At 43.3% G+C, this 20,234-nt stretch overlaps 1 pseudogene; it reads right to left on the bottom strand.

The window, feature by feature from the left end:
- Positions 1-15,033: 15,033 nt before the first annotated feature.
- On the bottom strand, positions 15,034-15,151 carry LOC126459227 (5S ribosomal RNA; annotated as a pseudogene).
- Between the last annotated feature and the right edge of the window lie 5,083 nt (positions 15,152-20,234).

Raw genomic sequence — 20,234 nt, 5'->3', positions numbered from 1 at the left:
ACTTAAAGTAGCGGAGTTCTGTATGCACTTCAACTTTGCACAGGTCTGCTATCTTTTAGCAAAACAGTTCGATTATATTCGACAGCAGACAAGGCTGTCATGTTTACTACACATTCAAAAATATGGTTGCTTGTGGCTCATTAGCAAATGGAATGTACCGAGTAGACCAAACATATGACCTGACGCTTGACGCCATACAACTTCCTGACATGCCGAGGTCAGGGCCATACACAGGTTGAATGAGGAGGAAATGTACATTCTAATAGGGGTGATAGTACAAGTGATTCTGAACAAAAAAACTTCGCATGGACGTAACGCCCTATTCCGAACGGTTACCAAGATAGAACACATTTAATATCACTAATGTATATTTTTATTGAATAAATCGAAAACCACACCCACTACCCTAACGTGTCACAGTATAGAATTAAGCTACATTAAATTTTCTACAGGAAAGATCCTATTTTTTTCACTTGGACTAATAGTTTGAGCGAAGAGAGCGTGAGAATAATGAAAATATCGCGCGACGCGAATGCACTGTAGCTCAGGTTGCTTTTGTTGGCCAATTTGACGTGTTTTCATACTTGATAGACCACAAGGGTCCCGTATCAAATTATTCCTCTCAACTTCCTCTAGACTACTGTGGTACAGTGTACACAATGACAGCTTTTGAATGACACAGAATATAAATAACAATGTATATTAATTTTGGAAATCATTCGGGGAATAGGGCATATATATATACGAGAGTTTTTGTTCAGCATCAATAATACTATCCCCTTCAAAGCATGTACCTTTCCTGCTGACTCGGTTGTGGATAAGGCTGCTGTCGGCTGCTTCTTACTCTGCTAAAAAAAAGCACTGAAAAGTCGAAAGCGGTGCAGCCAACAAATACAAATTAGGTGAGGATGAACTGATATATACTGTACAGGGTGGTCCAGAGATGGTGACCGGGCCATCTCACGAAATAAGCGTCAAACGAAAAAACTACAAAGAACGAAACTTGTCTAGCTTGAAAGAGGAAACCAGATGGCGCTATGGTTGGCCCGCTAGATGGCGCTGCCATAGGTCAAACGGATATCAACTGCGTTTTTTAAAAATAGGAACCCCCATTTTTATCACATATTCGTGTAGTACATAAAGAAATATTAATGTTCTAGCTGGACCACTTTTTTCTGTTTGTGATAGATGGCGCTGTAATAGTCACAAACACATGGCTCACAAATTTAGACGAACAGTTGGTAACAGGTAGGATTTTTAAATTAAAATACAGAACGTAGGTACGTTTGAACATTTTATTTCCTTTGTTCCAATGTGATACATATTCCTTTGTGAACTTATTTCTTAGAACGCATGCTCTTACAGCATGATTACCTCTAAAAACCACTTTAATGGAATAAATGCTCAAAATGATGTCCGTCAATCTCAATGCATTTGGCAATACGTGTAACGACATTCCTCTCAACAGCGAGTAGTTCGCCTTCCGTAATGTTCGCGCATGCATTGACAATGCGCTGACGCATGTTGTCAGGCGTTGTCGGTGAATCAAGATAGCGAATATCCTTCAACTTTCCCCACAGAAAGGGATGTCAGATCCGGTGAACGTGCGAGCCATGGTATGCTGCTTCGACCTGTGCTATTCAATACCGCTTCAATCACACGCGAGCTATGTGCCTGATATCCATCATTTTGGAAGCACATCGTCATTCTGTCATGCAGTGAAACATGTTGTAGTAACATCAGTAGAACATTACGTAGGAAATTAGCATACACTGCACCATTTAGATTGCCATCGATAAAATGGGGACAAATTCTCCTTCCTCCCATAATGCCGCGCCATACATTAACCCGCCAAGGTCGCTGATGTTCCACTTGTCGCAGCCATCGTGGATTTTCCGTTGCCCAATAGTGCATATTATGCCGGTTTACGTTACCGCTAAATAGAACGCGTGCAAAAAACCTGTCATCGTCCCGGAAAATCTCTTACGCCCAGTGGCAGAACTGTACACGTCGTTCAAAGTCGTCGCCATGCGGTATGGGTGCAATCGATGTTGATGAAGCATTCTCAACTCCGACGTTTTTGAGCTTCCCGATTCTCGTGCTACTTGACTGCTACTGATGTGCGGATTAGCCGCGACAGCAGCTAAAACACCTACTTGGGCATCATCATTTGTTGCAATTGGTGGTTGACGTTTCACATGTGGCTGAACACTTCCAATTTCCTTAAATAACGTAACTGTCCGGCGAACGGTCCGGACACTTTGATGTTGTCGTCGAGGATACCGAGCAGCATACATAGCACACGCCCGTTGGGCATTTCGATCACAATAGCCATACATCAACACGATATCGACCTTTTCCGCAATTAGTAAACGATCCATTTAAAGACGGGTAATGTATCACGAAGCAAATACCGTCCGCACTGGCGGAATGTTACGTGATACCACGTATTTATACGTTTGTGACTATTACAGCGCCATCTACTACAAAACGAAAAAAAGTGGTCCAACTAAAACATTCATATTTCTTTACGTACTACACGAATATGTGATAAAAGTGGGGGATCCTATTTAAAAAAACACAGTTGTTATCCGTTTGACCTGTGGCAGTGCCAGCTAGCGGGCGAACCACAGCGCCATCTGGTTTCCCCCTGCAAGCTACACGAGTTTCGTTCTTTGTACTTTTTTCGTTTGATGCTTATTTCGTGAGATATTTGGCCCTGTCACTATCAATGGACCACCCTGTATAATTAACGCTAACGAGTTCACAGACGCTCAAATATGAACAAATCGCGAATTCAGGCCGGTATTCGTTAGGTACGGAGATCGAAACGAAAGAGAGAGTACAAAGCTATGAGAGTTGAAGAGTTGAAGAGTTGAAGAGCGGGAGATAACTATACGGTATAAACTACGAGAGGCAGGGAACAGCAGTCAGCAGATGCATACAAACTGCCGCTCCCCTCGGTAGGAGCGAGTCGGTCTGGGAAGGTGGGGACGTAGCTTTCGCGGCTCGGTTCCAGCGGTGGCTTCCTTTGAGCGTAGCGCGCAAGGACGCGCAGCTGCGTAGCCACGCATGCCGCGGACTGCTAGGTAAGGAAGGAGAACAAGGCGATGAATGCCCCCGCCTGACAAAGCGTCTCCGAGACGCACGAAAATTGCTTCGCGTAGCGACTACAGCCACAGGCGCACCAACTTTGATTACTGCGGCGCACTCGTCGTATTAGCGAGGAGGAGCGTTTGAAAGCGGCGCTGATGAGAGGGCCCGAGGCGGGCTCTGCTCTCCGCCGACTCGTGGAACACGTGGATCCCGCCTTCACAGATTACCGGGAGGCGTTCCGGTTGCTAAACAAGATACTATCTTTACTGGTGTTGTGACGTTCAAAAAAATGGCTCTGAGCACTATGCGACTTAACTTCTGAGGTCATCAGTCGCCTAGAACTTAGAACTAGTTAAACCTAACTAGCCTAAGAACAGCACACACATCCATGCCGGAGGCTGGATTCGAACCTGCGACCGTAGCGGTCGCTCGGTTCCAGACTGTAGCGCCTAAAACCGTACGGCCACTCCGGCCGGCTGTTGTGACGTTTCCATCGAAAACGACACGTTCCTTTCCGATTATCTTTATTAAAATCTGCTGCACTGAGCGAACATTCACACCCCGCGGATCATCTAAACGACGCGCACAGGAGAGCTACCATCGTCAGTTTTACTGAATACAGGCAGCAGTGACTGGGGTAACAAATGGTCCGCTTGGGAATGTTCGTTGAGAGAAGCGAGCTACTGTTCATAAAGGTACTTCTGCACGGGCAACAGTAATTACGTTCTGCGGACAATGTCGACGAACAATAATTCCTGTCAACGTTTACGCCCACATCAAAAGCAGGCACGTGACGGCAACATTACCGCCCACTGTTAACCGGCAATCTCTGCAGTATTACATTTCTGGGCCAGAACTGTTTATGCACGGTCCACGAAACAGATGAAAGCGAGCTACTGGAAGTGACTACATATCTTCTGCTTTTGCATTCCACTATCAGTTTAATAAGACATGGTTGCAAAATACTAACACGGATTCTTTACAGACGAATGGAAAAACTGGTAGAAGCCGACCTCGGGGAAGATCAGTTTGGATTCCCTAGAAATATTGGAACACGTGAGGCAATACTGACCCTACGACTTATCTTAGAAAGTAGATTAAGGAAAGGCAAACCTACGTTTCTAGCATTTGTAGACTTAGAGAAAGCTTTTGATAATGTTGACTGGAATACTCTCTTCCAATTCTGAAGGCTATTTACAATTTGTACAGGAACCAGATGGCAGTTATAAGAATCGAGGGGCATGAAAGGAAAGCAGTGGTTGGGAATGCAGTGAGACAGGGTTGTAGCCTCTACCCGATGTTATTAAATCTGTATATTGAGCAAGCAATAAAGGAAACAAAAGAAAAATTCGTAGTAGGAATTAAAATCCATGGAGAAGAAATTAAAACTTTGAGGTTCGCCGATGACATTGTAATTCTGTCAGAGACAGCAGACGACCTGGAAGAGCAGCTGAACGGAATGGATAGTGTCTTGAAAGGAGGATGTAAGGTGAACATCAACAAAAGCAAAACGAGGATAATGGAATGTAGTCGAATTTAATCGGGTGGTGCTGAGGGTATTAGATTAGGAAATGAGACACTTAAAGTAGTAAAGGAGTTTTGCTATTTGGGGAGCAAAATAACTGAAGATGGTCGGAGTAGTGGAGATATAAAATGTAGACTGGCAATGGCAAGGAAAGGAAAGCGTTTCTGAAGAAGAGAAATTTGTTAACATCGAGTATAGATTTAAGTGTCAGGAAGTCCTTTCTGAAAGTATTTGTATGGAGTGAGGCCATGTATGGAAGTGAAACGTGGACGATAAATAGTTTAGACAAAAAGAGAATAGAAGCTTTAGAAATGTGGTGCTACAGAAGGATGGTGAAGATTAGATGGGTAGATCACATAACTAATTAAGAAGTATTGAATAGATTGGGGAGAAGAGAAGTTTGTGACACAACTTGACTAGAAGAAGGGATCGGTTGGTAAGACGTGTCCTGAGGCATCAAGGGATCACAAATTTAGCATTGGAGGGCAGCGTGGAGGGTAAAAATTGTAGAGGGAGACCAAGAGATGAATACACCAAGCAGATTTAGAAGGATGTAGGTTGCAGTAGGTACTGGGAGATGAAGATGCTTGCACAGGATAGAGTAGCATGGAGAGCTGCATCAAACCAGTCTCTGGACTGAAGATCACAACAACAACAACATAGTAAAAAGTTAGGTTGTAGGAAATAAATTGATGCTAAATCACAAAAAGGCCCCGTTTGAACAGGTTCTAACACAATTAAACTAAAACTGACATTTTAATTACACAGAATGGGCATATGATTACTGAGTCTCAACAGTTCAAATTTCTATATGTTCAGGTAGATAGTAAATTATTATGGAAGCCCATGCTCAGGATTGTTCAAAAGCTGAATGCTGCTATATTTACCACTACAACAGTATCTGCAATAAGTGAAGATCCAACACGAAAATAGCCTACTTCGCTTATTTTCATTCATTTATGACACACGGCACTATATAATTAGATAAGTCGTAGCATTGACAAAGGGCTAAGAAACGGCCAGTTGGAGCAATGTGTGAAGCAAGTTGGCGTTCCTCCTGTCGACCCCTGTACAAGAGTTTGGGAATTCTGACATTGGCCTCTCAGTATACTGGGAATTACAAAAAGATATCGATAAGTTCGAGTGGTTGTAGAGGGCGTCTCGAGGAACAAATGGAGAATAGGAACACGTGTCCGGAAACGTCATCCAATGACAGTATAGAGTCTCAAACTTATAGGCGCCGGCGCCTGCCACTAGGCTATCCCTTCAGCAAACGTGACTTCGTACGTCAACGGACCATAGCAGACACGTCTCGCAATGTCGTTGCCTATGCAGTGATGGCCACTGATTACCACTGCCAGTGGAGAAGACAGAGCTATCTGGTTCATAAACGAACCTTGTCTCCTGGGCATGCGACGCTCTTTTCCCTCGGTGGATGTCAAGTTTCGAACATGGGTTTCCATCAAGCAGTTTATTTTTCTCCTGGAACAATCTAAAATCTCCAGAGTTTCTCGGTGTACAGTCCAGACATAACGTAGCGTATAGCATAAAACGATTCTTGTAGGGCCAGCTGAATCAACCTGTGTTACAGTCTGTAGATCCATTACTCTCACCTATTTTTAACAGTTTCGCTTAAATTTTAATTATTTGCTTATACAAGCACGTAGTGCAATGCATGCCAATTTGACGTTTTTTGTTTAGCTTCTTTACGGTTTTGCAGTTTTAATGGATGGCGGTTTTCACGATCACTACGTTGTTCGTAATTGTAATCCCGAGATACATTTAAATTAACAGCCTCTTAATTTGTGTCATTTATCCTCTGACAACGATTCGTCTGATTTTTATAGCAATGAAGGGATTAAATTCTTGGTGTGATTTTGTGGTTGTTATGTATATTAAAATTAACTTGTCGCTTTCATTGCAAAATACATTTATTATTCTTCATTTGTTGTGTGTTTCAAGTCATGCCATTTTCCGTTTCAATCTTTTGAACTAAAACACATTGCCTGACAAAAAAAGTGAAGCAAGCAGACAGGGTGTAGTAAACTAAATGAAAAATCGCGGTTTGAGAGGATATATGATGTTATTTCAGTTATAAAAATAGAGTTATATTTGCAAAGAACTTGGTGGTATGAGCCCGCTTATCGGTTTGACGTTGTACCCCATCTGGCCGCATGCACTGATTACGTTCGGAAGGTTGCCATAAAGACGCTGTATCCTCTCGTGGGGCAAGTAGGCTGTAATTGATGTAGCTGTTTCGTGATATCTCGGATACTGGTGGCCAAGGGAGAACCTCAACATTACGTAGACAAGACAGTCTATAGAGACTCATGTCTACATCTACATCTACATCTACATGGATATTCTACAAATCACATTTAAGTGCCTGGCAGAGGGTTCACCGAACCATCTTCACAATTTTCTATTATTCCAATCCAGTATTACGCGCGGAATGAATGAACACCTATATCTTTCCGTACGAGCTCTGTTTTCCCTTATTTTATTGTGGTGGTTGTTCCTTCCTATGTAAGTCGGTGTCAACAAAATATTTTCGCATTCGGAGGAGAAAGTTGGTGATTGGAATTTCGTGAGAAGATTCCGTCGCAACGAAAAACGCCTTTCTTTTAATGATTTCCAGCCCAAGTCTTGTATCATTTCTGTGACACTCTCTCCCATATTTCGCGCTAATACAAAACGTACTGCCTTTCTTTGGACTTGTTCGATGCGCTCCGTCAGTCCTATCTGGTAAGGATCCCACACCGAGTAGCAGTATTCTAAAAGAGGACGGACAAGCGTAGTGTAGGCAGTCTCCTAAGTAGGTCCGTTACATCTTCTAAGTGTCCTGCCAATAAAAAGCAGTATTTCGTTAGTCTTCCCCACAACATTTCTTATGTGTTCCTTCCAATTTAAGTTGTTCGCATACCTAGGTATTTAGCTGAATTTACGGCTTTTAGAGTAGAGTGATTTATCGTGTAATCGAAGTTTAACGAGTTCCTTTTAGCACTGATGTGGATGACCTCACACTATTCGTTATTTAGGGTCAACTGCCACCATTCAAATGTTTTTTTCTAAATCGTTTTGCAGTTTGTTTTGATCTTCTAATGACTTTATTAGTCGATGAACGACAGCGTCATCTGGAAACAACCGAAGACGGCTGCTCAGATTGTCTCCCAAATCGTTTATATAGATAGGGAACAGCAAAGGGCCTATAACACTACCTTGGGGAACGCCAAAAATCACTTCTGTTTTACTCGATGACTTTCCGTCAATTACTACGAACTGACAGGAAATCACAAATCCAGTCACATAACTGAGACTATATTCCATAAGCTGTAAGTAGGCTGTTCAGGTTTTTATGTTGGTAACGCCATGTAGCGCTCTATATGAAAATCACTGGCTGTGCTGTGTGCAGTCTGTGGCTGGTTGGCACTGTTGTAAAATTTACTATTATAGTGTTGGGCAGTTGGCTGTTAACAGCGCGTAGCGTTGAGCACTTGGAGGTGAGCCGCCAGCAGTGGTGGATGTGGGAAGAGAGATGGCGGAGTTTTGAGAGCGGATGATCTGGACGTGTGTCCATCAGAGACAGTAAATTTATAAGACTGGATGTCATGAACTGATACACACACACACACACACATATATATATATAAAATGACTTTTGAAAACTATTAAGGTAAATACATTGTTTGTTCTCTATTAAAATCTTTCATTTGCTAACTATGCCTGTCAGTAGTTAGTGCCTTCAGTAGTTAGAATCTTTTATTTAGCTGACAGTACTGTCGCTCGCTATTTTGCAGTAGTTCGAGTAACGAAGATTTTTGTGAGATAAGTGATTCATGAAAGGTATAGGTTGTTGTTAGTCAGGGCCATTATTTTGTAGGGATTATTGAAAGTCAGATTGCGTTGCGCTAAAAAAAATGTGTGTCAGTTTAAGCACAGTCATTTATAATTTTTCTAAGGGGACGTTTATTAAAGCACGCAACTTCACTACGTGCCGCTTGTGTGGTACAGTGTCAAAAGCCTTCCGGAAATCCAGAAGTACGGAATCGATCTGAAATCCCTTGTCAATAGCACTCAACACTTCATGTGAATAAGGAGCTAGTTGTGTTAGACAGGAACGATGTTTTCTAAACCCGTGTTGACTGTGTGTCAACAGACCGTTTTCTTCGAGATAATTCATAACGTTCCAACACAATATATGTTCTAAAATCCTGCTGCACATCGACATTAACTATATGGGCCTGTAATTTAGTGGATTACTCCTACTACCTTTCTTGAATACTGGTGTGACCTGTGCAACTTTCCAGTCTTTGGGTACGGATCTTTCGTCGAGCGAATGATTGTTAAGCATGGAGCTAGTGCATCAGCATACTCGAAAGGAACCTAACTGGTATACGGTCTGGACTAGAAGACTTGCTTTTATTAAGTGATTTAAGTTGCTTCACTACTCATGTGTGAATGAGCATTGTCCTGTTGAAATATGTCACTACGGAACAGTAGAATGGTAGGTGATACATGAGGATACAAGACGTCCGTGACGTACGATTTTTCCGTCAGAAATCCATCAATCACTACCAGCGCTGACCTCAAATCGTACCCGATGGTTCCTCACACCATGACACCATGAGTACTACTACTGTGCCTTTCCAAGAAATTGTAAAAACTGGATCTCTCTACAGGTCACCGCCACACTCGACGACGGTGGTCATCTGGGGTACTGCAGAGCCGCGATTCATTGCTTAACACTATGTGACGCCATTTATCAGCAGTCTCTGCTTCCTGGCCATGTCCCTACTCCAACACAGCCCTTTCTGTTGCGGTGTTGACGGCAGCCTACGCATTGGACGGTAATTCCCAAGTCTTGCTGCTGCTGATCCCCGACCAATGGTGCAGGATGAAAGAATGTTGCAGGGAATCCATCCTTGTTCTCGGATGGCAGGCGCAAATGTGAAGGAGTTCAAAAATGGCTCTGAGCACTATGCGACTTAACTTCTGAGGTCATCAGTCGTCTAGAACTTAGAACTAATTAAACCTAACTAACCTAAGGACATCACACACATCCATGCCCGAGGCAGGATTCGAACCTGCGACCGTAGCGGTCGATCGGCTCCAGACTGTAGCACCTAGAACCACACGGCCACTCCGGCCGGCTGTGAAGGAGTTACGACGTACTTGATACGCAATACGACGATCCTTCCTTGGGGTGGTCAGACATCGTCGGCCGTAACCTTGACCAGTATGCCTGCCCTCATATTCCCATGCCGTCTACCGTCGGACCACTGTCACATCAGAATGCCCCAGAAATCTGGACACTGCACGATTCGCCCATCCGGCCAAATGCAGACCCACATGAGGCTCCTTTCAGTCTCTGTCAGGTGCTGATAACGCTGTCTCACACGAGTACGTGGCATCCCCCTGCTCTTCACTGGGATCAACCAACAATTTACACCGCGCGAGGTGGCGCAGTGGTTAGACACTGGACTCGCATTCGGGAGGACGACGGTTCAATCCCGCATCCGGCCATCCTGATTTAGGTTTTCCGTGATTTCCCTAAATCACTCCAGGCAAATGCCGGGATGGTTCCTCTGAAAGGGCACGGCCGACTTCCTTCCCCATCCTTCCCTAATCCCATGAGACCGATGACCACGCTGTCTGGTCTCCTTCCCCAAACCAACCAACCAACAATTTACGATGTTGACTCCCCTTTGCATGCTATAATGATTTACATTCCAGCCGATGGTGTGTACATGTACAAAGTTACTCTGACGTTCTACCACGTCACTGGGAACTTAGTTTTTTTGTCAGGCAAAGTACATTAACCTGAGATTGAAAGTACTGATGATGCGTACCGTCAATAAGAACATTTTCATACTGTTGAGACTGTTTCCGTCGATTCTAATCCCCTATCTACCCGATTCATGTTAAACATTGTTGTTTTAAGGTAGCTGGCAACATCTTAAAGTAGATGGTACCTCCTATGGCGAAATCTTACCACTGAACGCTGATACTAGGAAAGATAGGAGATTTAGCGTAGATGTCATGCTGCGGTAATAGGGTTTGGGCTCTTGCAGCGCCGTCGTCTTGACTTATAACAAACGGACTCAAGAATGCCTTTTCGAAATCGACAAAAGGTACATAGTGAGGAATCTGTAATTCATAAGCAGAACTGTTCATATCTGAGAGCAAAGATCTACTGTGTTGCAGCTGCTTCGGAATCCTTTTTGCTCAGTTAACTTAGCTGAAACAAAGGTGGATCTAATTTTACTGCGTAGGATCATAATGAAAACTTCGTACACACAGCTAGATGGCTAACATGGCGGTGATTTTGTATACTGTGGACACAATCTCTTTCAAGCAGACTGAACCGTAAAGCCAGAAAGTGAACATTTGGGCTGAGGGTTTTGTAGTTGTTTCACTCACAATTTTATGGGTGTCAACAGAGAGGTCACCGCAGTCAGGGTTATTTCTTTGTTTCACACGGTGTTCTCGGTATCACGATTCAGCGGGAAGTATAGAAAGATGGAAGTACTAGTAAATAAAGTACTAGTAAATAAATGAAGCGTAAAAATGTTGTTACTGTTTAACAGTAAGAAATAAAGAGTGTTACATATTGAATAAGTAAGCCCATTAGCAAAAGGGACATCTGGAACTTCACTGCATCAATTCTGGGAAAGGAAAATATTACGGAAGAGCTTAAAAATCATCCTTTTCGCTCAGCATGTATCTACAGAATTTTTTTACGCATCTGTAATTCACAAGTAAGAACGCCGCAAAATTTTATTAGGTTGTCATCCGAAATGAAGTTCTTTACAGTGGTCGCACTTGGGATACTGCGTTTTGGGGACAGCCCTGTAACTCTAGTTATAGTTTATTTTATAACCATCGCTTACTGTCTCGTCTATATTCGATACGTCTCGAAGCTAAGCTGCACTTTGTGTTGTTCGAGCATACATAAGCGTCAGGTTTACATGCAGCGTTAAACAAAACGAGACCATGTTAATTTTGCCAGAACGACTTCATGTATGAAAGTAAACCTAAAAATTTTGCGCAGAATGGTAAATACGAATTTCTGATGTTTGCCTTTCTTCTGCGTTTCTCGTTTGCATCGGTGAAATACCATCTCATTTGCTTGCAAACATCACGCAATAAAATTAATTCACGTGTACAATTTTATGTTCAGTTTTGTGAAGCCATTCTAGAAAAAATAAAAGTTGTCTCGTTATGTTTGTGCTAAGATGAAAGAAGAGTGCCAACCGAAATGTTTGCTAAAAAAAAAATACAAAATATGTTGTTGGGAATAAAGTTTTGTTCCAAAATTCGCCATTGCTAATCGAAACAATAAACAATGTGAGACCTCTCAATAATGTTATTAAATACTCTAACCCAAGAGTTACAGTTTCGTTAAGTGTATCTGAAAAAAAATATCAATAAAACATTTAAATGAAACTAAATTTTCAATGTTTTTTGCATTCTTTTGGGTCTCTTTGCACGGGACAATGGAGTTCTTTCTCTGTAGTTCGTAATTTACATAACGTAATGCGGTGAGTAAAACATAATCGACTGAAACTGGCTTCCCAAGCTGTGAATGGTGCCTGAAGTCACAAATAATTAAAGCACTTCAGACGACCATGCTACTGCACAATCGCCGTTTTTGTTGTTGTTGTTGTTGTTATAGCATATGCTTAAATACTGTGACTCATTACTGGATTTATCAAAGGTTGCCTTATCCTCCTGTTTTCCAGGAAGCAATTACCTGCAGCGAAAACAGTAAAGTACAGATACTGACAGACTGACGCGTTACTTCTCTCAAGGCGAGGTCTGTTCCAGCGAGAAACAGCTCGGCAGAACTCTCGTACCTTTTCTCCTTCCACGAATTTATTTACTTTTTATACTGCCGTAGCATGGCAACGTATCATCCCGTAAAAGAGCACAAACAAACAACTTGGGCGACCTTTAAAACAAGAGGTCAGCAGCTTGAAAAGCCGCAACCAGGCAACGGCAGTAAAAAATAAATAGCTCGCTCCACTACATCTTGTTGAGAAAAAACAAAATGTATTTCTCTTTTTTTTTTTAAAAAAAAGTCATTTTTCCGTCTTCATGTGTCTCCCTTCGTATGCAGAGTGAGAAAACCCAACCGTCAAAAGTTCAGGTAAACATGGCTTCGTATGTTTCTGGAATGTGACTTCCGTGAACAGGCGGTGTGGGTGCAAAATATTATTCTCTTTATTAGACGTTTGATGAGTTATCGAATCGTCGCTTTTCGTGTTCTCACAACTTGCTGTCTGAGAATTTTACGTCGGCGAAAATAATAGTCTGTCGAATTAAATGCACTGAAATAAAACGAATGAAATCGAAAGAGGGTGAAATCAGGAAACGATGTCGGTGAAACCCCCTGAGCAATGCCGAACCTACATGTGCACGGCCGTCCGTTGAAACTGCAACGCCATGGAAGTGGTGTGGTTGGGTGTGCGTAAGATCAGTGCAACCGCACAAAACAGGTACGAGTGACGTCATTTACTTCCGTACAGGGCGAATCATCTAAAGTTTGCATCGCACCTATTGCGGAAATGAATAGTCCTATCGATGTGTGGGTTTCACGGAATGAATCGGTAGCCAGGGGTTCGTATCGTAAGCCGATAAACAGATTGTAACAGTACTTAGAAAGTGTAATTTTCATACAAACATACACTTACATAAATGGAAAAATGCCTATTGACATTAACAAACTAAAAGTAGGGTAAATTCTAATGTCAGTGATATGTTGTAACAAGCCAGCCGTAGCACGTAAACGTTTCGACACGTTTAGTCGATCACCAGAGAGTGCGACATCGGTACTTTGACGTATGAATGCGATCGAGCTCAACGGAAATGTTTGTGCTAACAATAAGTACATTCTGAACTTCCTTCGTTGCCCCCGTAATATTAATTAAGATGCATTAGATAGTACTCAACAACACCTGTCTGGTATCTGGCAGATCAGTTACGGTACTGAAACAAACCTGTTAAGCAAATATAGCAGGCCAGAGGCCGCTGACTTCTCGTAATAATGGGGACACATTAGGCCCTCATAATGACGTCGCACAGCAAAACCCCTCCTCAGTTCAATATAAATATCCCAACCAGCTACCTTACAGAAAGTCGATCTGTAGGATCGACGACGTCCATGGTGTTTGCACTTGATTCTCCGATTATGGTACTGTAAAATTGCAAGATTGTTCGACTACTGTCACACTGGCCAGTTATACTCTCGCTGCCTGGAATAATAACAGTAGTTCTGTAACCACGGATAACCAACGCCAGAGACCAGGACTCTAGCTGCCAGTGACGAATCGTCAATGGGTCCATCACCAGCACTCCAGTTACAGGCAAGAGCTGCTCTGGTACTTCAAACTTCGTACAGACCAGAGGGCCTATCTAACTGGCAGGCCAGGATCAAGGTACATCACGACATCAGTCTTCACGAGATTCGACACCGTGTTCCATCTGATGGTTCAATGCGACCAGCGACCCGAGAGAGACCGAGCACTCTCAGGGCGGTGTGTGAATCAGTCACTCACACACACACACACACACACACACACACACGCACTCTCTCTCTCTCTCTCTCTCTCTCTCTCTCTCTACGGTCACGCGTTCACAGCCATCTGCTATCTGCAGCATGGGAGGCATAAGGTAGACGTGTGGGCAAACAGCCGTAACACGAGTTGTCCGACGATGCTTTGCCCGACTGCGCGACCGCTGGCAACTTTGTGTCTGCCACTGATGACAGCAGATATCACTATGGCGCACTGACATAGCCTCCAACTGATGACTGCAGATACCACTACGACCTACGAAGCAACCGGCTGCCGCTGCGGCCGCAGTTAAAAGACGTATATTGATAAATAAACGGAGTAATGATTAATCTTTCTTATTGGCATCTACAGAGGCCCCACAGATCCTCAGTCTACATATCCTGGCAAAATGCGGGGAGTTCCAACCTGTAAGTGAGCCACCATTAGAGTTCATTGGGGCCCTGCATCCACGTCACTTATCTTGGATCAGTAAATGGGTTTTTTTTGCAGTGAGACTTGTATCCACACGGACAATGCAATGATACCTGGTGCACCACAGGTTGTCAGCACAGCGCCATTATTGAAGCTTCCCTTGACATGGCAGCACAGAGAGGCACATTGACACTGCTACGACACACCATAGTGAAAAAATCCTCCCGCGCAGGCCATGAAGGCCCAAAGGTACCGACTGGCTGCCGTGTCATCCTCAGACCACAGGCGTCTCTGGATGCAGATTTGGATTGGCACGTGGCCAGCACACCGCTCTCCCGGCCGTATGTCAGTTTCCGAGACGGGAGCCGATACTGCTCAATCAAGCAGCTCCTCAGTTTGCCTCACAAGGGCTGAGTGCACCCCGTTTGCCAACAGCGCTCGGCAGACCGGGTGGTCAGCCACCCAAGTGCTAGCCCAGCCCGACAACGCTTAACTTCGGTGATCTGGAGGGAACCGGTGATACCACTGCGGCAAGGCCGTTGGCTCAAAGCATGTAAAAAATTTACTCCGCCGACTGAAATCCGAATAGATTAATAACTCCCCCAACAACTTGCCTTTAACACGTTGGAAAATACAAGAAATTGAAGAAAATAAGCATCTCGAACGACTTCAGCATGATATAAAAAGTGCTCCAGGTCCAGAACACCAAGATCGAACTGGTATCTCCTGGTAGAACGTACTCGCTGTGACACCACCTTCGAAGTACTAACCAAGGTCATGTCATGCAAGAGTCTCAACTCCCGATGTGAGGCCACATCATTTTTCCAACACGACAATCCAGTATGCCTACAGTTGACAAAATCAGTTGTGGTTACGAATATGTATCGAAATTCGCGTACGGCGTCTTCTTGGCAAACATTACACCAGAATGATCAAGATAATTACGTAAAATCTAAATCAAGTTTTTTATATGCTATTTCAAACCAGTGAGAAAACTGGGAAGTGGGCAGTTATTAAATAAATTTCTGAAAACTTAAAGAAATTTTATGATGCAATAACGCAGTCACGTGTATCTTCAAACCCGAGAGGGTCTAGACTTACCAAAGTACTTCAGGAAGCCATAGTGGTCTGGACACTTACCTAGAAAGAAAAAGAAAACTGTTAGAAGCAATTTCCTGACGAATTAACTCTGAAACACAAATAAAGAAATTACTTAAAGGAAATAATCATAACGTGTTGCTTATGCATCTTTAATTACTTAAAAAGCACAACGGAAAAGGCCTTTTTTGTCTGTAAAACCATGCAAGGAAATTTTTGTTCACATGTACACTAAAGGAGGTACCTATATGGAGGCGCATTTTCCATCAGTCATGAAACTAAACTTCTAGCATGGTTTCAAGTCTGGTATTTGATTTTGATGATTTTAGTTATATGGGAATTAGACCTTGTCGGTTAGAAACTGGTAACAGCGGTATTTGTTCTAAATAAATAGAATTATTAACGGTGGATGATAGGTCTTTTCTCTTTATTGTAAGAATTAACTTGTACTTTTACACAGCAACGGTCTACCATGTCAATTTTATACAAAATAGCAAATTGATATCGATCTGAAAAACATAGGAGATTAAATATTGAAGTCAGACTTTGACAGAACTTTGAAAGACTTGCGATGAAAAGAGGTGGGAGGGCTATATAACATACATTTGGAATTCTAATTTGGAACACAGAAATTAAAGAAGCCATTAAAGAAAAACAAACAACTTATTTGAAGTTTCTATAGACAAAAACGCCAGAAAATTGGGAAACATACAAAATGAAAATGAATTCTGCGAAAGAAATAGTACCCAAAGTACACCATGAGACATGGGACTCGTTCATAAACGTTTTAGAACACGACGTACACGGTAGAGAGCAGTGTGCATACAACGTCATGAAAGACCTCAATAAGGAAGAAAAAGACACTGCTTCACTGAACACTATACCCAGTGAACACTGAAAAATCATTATACAGACTTGTGGTGTAAACAAAAGGCCGAAGACGACACTGGAGACAATGGACAATGAAACACTAGATCCAAGTACTGTGGACTGCAGACAATACCTCACGAGAATGCCAGGTCTCAGAACTCCGCAGAAGATCCTGAACTACAGGACGAATGGGAAAAGAGATACTGGAAGACCCCGAAAAAGATGGGAACGATTTTGTTTTTGAGTTCGGAACAGCAGCAGCCCAATCCTTGAAAGGAAGATGAAGAAGATGATGATGATGATGATGATGCATTCTAAAATCTTTGGGGGGGCGGGGCTATACTGCTTGTTTTCTTATTTATTGGCCTTTGAATATAACCCATACAGACAACCACATAAATGAATTAGAATTATGTACAACTGATAAAGATAACAAACCAAATTGGAAAATCAACCACTAATGATGAAAATATAAAAATGAATGCAGAAACAATTTTATATACGTACTCAGACTACACAAAATTATTTAGTTTACCTCGGTTAGTGGATATCATTCTTTTCGCTTCCGTTACGAAGGAGTAAAGTTCTTTATACGATGTGATACAGTTTTATGCAATCCGCAATGTTACGTCTGGCCCTCAAAAACCACCCGCAAGATTTCCATATTCTCTCACTCGCTGCGTGTGAACTATTAGGGAAATTTAATGTAGTTAGATTTTATCTTCGGATACGTTTTCGCCGGAGGTCACGGTCTCTGAGTTATTCAAACAAAACGTGCAAAACTGTTCTTTAAACGTATTTCCATTCCCACACTCAGCCTCTGTCGGTCAGAATTTCTAGTATGCTCTTCGTGGCACCCCATCCTACAACTGTACAAAAATTTGCTACTGCGCCCATCATTTCTCACATTCGACCTTTTTTGGTCTTCACTGACTGGCTTTGTTATGCCAGTGGCTTAGTCGAGCAGTTATACATTGTCAAACTGATAATTGTGTAAATTGTATCTAAAGATTTAGTGAATTTTTAACAGCATAAAATAAATAATTACGTCCTTATATTCCTCAGGCCTCTTGACTACGGAAATTCTGTGTTCGTATGGCTTCCGTTTGGATCGAACTGTCAAAAATGGTTCAAATGGCTCTGAGCACTATGGGACTCAACTGCTGTGGTCATTAGTCCCCTAGAACTTAGAACTACTTAAACCTAACTAACCTAAGTACATCACACACACCCATGCCCGAGGCAGGATTCGAACCTGCGACCGTAGCAGCAGCGCAGCTCCGGACTGGAGCGCCTAGAACCGCACGGCCACCGCGGCCGGCGATCGAACTGTCAATTAGTTTTAGCGTAACGTTTACAAAAGCCGTTTTTCTTTCATTATTCTCGTGGGCACGAATAAATTGATAATGTAAAAGAAATATCCGACTTTGCTGGTGGTGTAATAGCCCAATCAATAAAGAAAAAGAGGTCGAATATTGGAAATAGTTCGTGTTGTCGGAAATTTTTGTGCAGTGGTAGGAGGGAGTGGCGCGAACAGTGTACTAGAAATCCTGACTGGTGATGAATGAGTGTGGGGATGGACATGCGTTTGAAGATTTATTTTTGTATGTTTTTCTCCAGTAGAAACATATCTCAGTACAAAATTTGACCGTGTGACAATGGTTTCCTCTAATACCGTGTGACAGTGCTTCTGGGTCTCCAACATCGCAGTCATTATTTTTTTGCCGGCCGGGTGGCCGAGCGGTTCTAGGCGCTACAGTCCAAACTTTACAGGAGCTCTCCTGCGAAAGGAGTGCTAGTTCTGCAAGGATCGCAGGAGAGCTTCTGTAAAGTTTGGAATCTAGGAGACGAGGTACTGGCAGAAGTAAAGCTGTAAGGACGGGGCGTGAGTCGTGCTTGGGTAGCTCAGATGGTAGAGCACTTGCCCGCGAAAGGCAAAGTTCCCGAGTTCGAGTCTCGGTCCGGCACACAGTTTTAATCTGCCAGGAAGTTTCATCATTACATACTGTTCATAGGACTGCATCATTCACGCAACTCACCTCGACGACAACGAAATTAGACAAAACTGCAGACGAAAGCTTCCTGTGCTGGTAGTAGCGATGCGGAGACGCCGCAAACTTAATATTATTGGTCGCTAAAATACCGACAACCATCGGAACACGTGCGAACAGTAACGAACGCCGACCGAACACGCCCCCTGTCGGAGGTTCGAGTCCTCCCTCGGGCATAGGCATGTGTGTGTGTGTAGTCCTTAGCGTAAGTTAGTTTAAGATTAAGTAGTGTGTAAGCCTAGGAACCGATAACCTCTGCCGCTTGGTCCCATAGTAACTTACCAAAAAATAGAAAAAAATCAAAAAATCAAAAAGACGACCGAACACGAACGAATGAGGTTCAAATGCGATCGCCTGTCTTTTAAAAGAGAGTGGGAATTCTCGTTCGGTGTCGGTCGTTGGCTTGTGTTTGCTCCGGCTTAAGCCAGGCTTAACGAAGTGTCCTCTGAAAATTGCGCCCTCTTCATTAAGAACTTCATGCTTAAATATTTGCGCGGGACGTGTCCTAATGCCACGGTCCCATGCGAAGGCACCGTCGTTCGCATACGCTTCCCTACAACACGCCTCTCAACAGAAGCCCAGCCCACGTACGGTAATGGGAGGTCTTGCGAATACACACCTGAATACAACTTTATTCGAATTAAAATGCACAAAATAAATAAAACTCCCGGAGCGTGGTGTTGGGGCGAACCACACTGGCAAAGAGGAGGAGCTTTTCATGACGGCAACGCCTCGGTAAAGCGTGGGGCGATTAGCAGTCTATCGCGCCTCGCTGGGAGATATATTGCGCGAGGGGAGCCGTGTTTTGGTTACGTACGGGCAGCACGCGGCGGCGACTGATTTAGGTAAACAAGCGTCCGGAGAACGTGCGGTAATGGCCCAGCGCGACACGGACACAGAGGCAGCAGGTCGCGCCGGCTGTAGGTTACGGGGCCATGGTACCTGGTACCTCGTGCAGGCTAGCCTGGCTCTCGACAGCTACAACTGGGAAACCGTCGGGAGTGATGTGAGCTATCCATTGCTTACATCAGAGAACATAAAACAGGTAAGTTACTGGGAAATACATCCCTACAGGCAGCTATGAAATAGAATCTGATTCAGAGCAGAACATGTTTCATTAATCGCAGGCAGCTACGTGTAGAATGTGATCCAGAGCAGATTCAAAAATGGTTCAAATGGATCTGAGCACTATGGGACTTGACTTCTAAGGTCATCAGTCCCCTAGAACTTAGAACTACTTAAACCTAACTAACCTAAGGACATCACACAAATCCACGCCCGAGACAGGATTCGAACCTGCGACCGTAGCGCTCGTGCGGTTCCAGACTGTAGCTCCTGGAACCGCTCGGCCACTCCGGCCGGAGATCCAGAGCAGAGCTTGTTTCATTAACAGTTTAAGTTTCTGGACCAAGATGAACTCAACCAATCTATCAGCAATACGTTATTGAATGAAAGTAATACAATTATTATTTTACAACGAAATGATAAGCAACTAGTTGCATAAAGGAAATTTAATTTCTTTACTGGTTTCGGGAAATTAACGCCCGTCTCCAGAGGGTTACTCCGAACGAGATACGGAGGCCGATGTGCAGTGACCAAGTATCGTCC

This window comes from Schistocerca serialis, chromosome 2 (genome assembly GCF_023864345.2).
Source record: "Schistocerca serialis cubense isolate TAMUIC-IGC-003099 chromosome 2, iqSchSeri2.2, whole genome shotgun sequence".
Taxonomy (NCBI): Eukaryota; Metazoa; Arthropoda; class Insecta; order Orthoptera; family Acrididae; genus Schistocerca; species Schistocerca serialis.
Note: the sequence above shows the minus strand (reverse complement) of the source record. Positions and strands in the feature narration are given on the sequence as shown.